The sequence below is a fragment of the Oratosquilla oratoria genome, chromosome 6 (assembly GCF_046742065.1).
Source record: "Oratosquilla oratoria isolate Oo_2021 chromosome 6, ASM4674206v1, whole genome shotgun sequence".
Taxonomy (NCBI): Eukaryota; Metazoa; Arthropoda; class Malacostraca; order Stomatopoda; family Squillidae; genus Oratosquilla; species Oratosquilla oratoria.
Window position 1 is genome coordinate 60805701 of NC_134782.1, and position 2853 is coordinate 60808553.

Sequence of the window (2853 nt, forward strand, 5' to 3'; positions counted from 1 at the left end):
CACACACACACACACACACACACACACACACACACACACACACTCACACACACACACACACACACACACACACACACACACACACACACACACACACACACACACACACACACACACACACACACACACACACACACACACAGACGCACACACACATACAGAAAGAGAAAGAGAGAGAAGAGAAATCCTGAGTTCACTATTGTTTCTCATAATCAACTCTACCCAAATACTAAACAAGTTATTAGCTCTACCTGGTTTTCATTTACCTCCTTGTTGATTAATTAGCGAATCCTAACTTCGTCATAATTGGCACCAAACTCTTTTGTTCCTCAAGGACGTTGCCATCCCAAAGTGGAGTCATAATTTCAACTTTAAGAACAATGACTACATTATCACGTCCACACAAGTTCCTCTTGGTGGTTTGGAGCTGTCAAGGGCATCTTCCTCCCTCCCTCCTCTTCTTCTTCGTCTTATCCACGAAGAGGAAGTCTAGTTCTTGTACGGGAAGAACACATCTCTTTCGACAGGATGCAGAAGAACCCTTCTCTCCCTTCCTCTGCGGAAGGATGTGGACTCGTTCTCCTACTACGCAAGAAATCTCTTCTTTCTGCTCGAACTGGCCGCCGCTCGGTGACCGTTAGGCCATGCGTACTCCCGGAAGAGTCTCGAGGTACCTTGAGGTGTCTCTCGAGTTCGGTGTTGTTCTCACGCCAAAGGAGATCGAGCTGGGAAGTTCTCGAATCAATGTGACACTTCTTCAGTGCATTTCCTCCTTTTCATTCTCCCTCGTCCTCCTTCCCTTTCTCACTATTAACCTCTCCTACGTTCAGTCACTCCCTCTCATTCGTCCATCTCTCGCCACTTTCTCTTCCTAATTGATACTCTCGTATAAAAAAAAATTGTTCCTTTTCTTCTCTTTGTTTCCTTCGTTTTCTTTGTTTCTTTCGCTTTCTTCTCTCTGTCCCGTCCCACCTTCTCTTCATACCCATATAGTCCTTCTGTCCCTTTCTTCTTGTTCCTTCTTCAGATTTCAGCTTTATCTAATGTTTGGTGCATTCACTCACATTATCTCCTCGCTACTCTCAGCATAGGCACCACCTCTCTCCTCCTCCTCCTCCTCTTCTCTCTTCTCCTCCTCCTCCTGTCCTCTCTCCCTCCCTCTCTCTCTCTCTCTTTCTCTCTCTCTTCGTCCCGGCTCTTATTCCAGCCGCGTTAGTATCTCGAACTACGCAGCATTTTCTTCTGTTTTTCCTTTCGATTTATCCGATTCGGTCCCAAAGGCTTTTCTCCCCTTGTAGATAAGATTAAATGAATTTTCTTCATGTAAATATGTCTCAATATATTTTCTTTAACGGGAAATCGTAGTCCATTTACTCTTCTGTTAAAATCCAATTTGTTTTCGTTATAGTCAAGTCTCCATCCGTTTTCTTTATAAACTGGCCTTGGCGTTCTCCTTCTCCTCCTCCTCAGCCTTCTCTTCCATTTTCTGTCCTCTTCCTCCTCCTCTTCTTCCTCCTCCTCCTCAGTCTTCTCTTCCATTTTCTGTCCTCTTCCTCCTCTTCTTCCTCTGTCCCTCATCTTACACTTCCTTTCTTTCCTCTAAGTCTTCCCCAACTCGTTTTTCTTCAACTCTTATTACTCTCAGTTGATCTCCTCCTCCTCCTCCTCCTCTTCATTTTCTTTTCCTCTTCTTTCCCCCAACTCCCTTTCCTCCTATTCTTCCAGCCGTTTTTCTTATAACGCCACCTCCTCCATTTAAGTTTTCTCATTTTGGGTGAAAAAAAATCTTTCCGCTTTTTCGTGCTTTCTTGATTTAATCAAGACCTATTGTCTCGTTCCTTTGAGCTGGCCTCCTTGCCTCTAACTAATCTGTCTTTTAATGACTACTTACTCAATTTCGTAATCTCTCCATCCAATATTTTGTTCCTCCTCTTCCTCCTTTCTCTTCTACTTTATTTTCCCACCTCTTTCTCCTTCTCTTCCTCTCTTTTCCTCTTGGTTCTCTTCATTCTCTTCTCTCTCTCCTAGTTCATTACGATCTTTAAACATAAAAATAAGCTCTCCCACGATTACGTCCCTTTTCACTGGACAGATCATCAACAACCAACATCCGCTACTCCGGTCCGTTGATTGGCTGTGCCAATCTCGCTACTTTCCCGTACGCAACTGTCAGTCTCGCTACTTTACCGTACGCAACTGCCAGTCTTGCTATTTTACTGTACGCAAGTGTCAGTCTCGATACTTTACCGTGCGAAACTGTAGCATTTCCATTAAAATTGGCTTCCTTGGCCTCAAAATCCCTAGAATTGATCTATCATATCACAAAATAGGTAATAAATAAATAAATAAATAAATAAATAAATAAATAAATAAATAAAATAAAGAAATGAAAGACGTTTATAGCTTTTGGTTTTACGCGGCAGCCATCTTGGACGCCATGTTGAATTGTTCAAAATACCCAAAGATGCCAGCTGGGCATTATTCAGTTTCTGATTCTATGGAACTTTTTTCTACTAAAATCAACCATAATTTGCTTGGGGGGTATTTTTGCAAGGTTGTCAACCACTGCTGCCAGACTAATATATATATATAGATATATATCATATATATACATATATATATATACATATATATATATATGTATATATATATATACATGTATATATGAATAACTATATATATGTATATGCATATTATATATATATGTATATATATATATGTATATATATATATATGTATATATATATATATATATATATATATATATATATATATATAGACAAGCATTACAACATATCACTCTTCAACTCTTATCCTTTATTTTATTCGAATCTCTTTTTCTTTCTTCCTCAC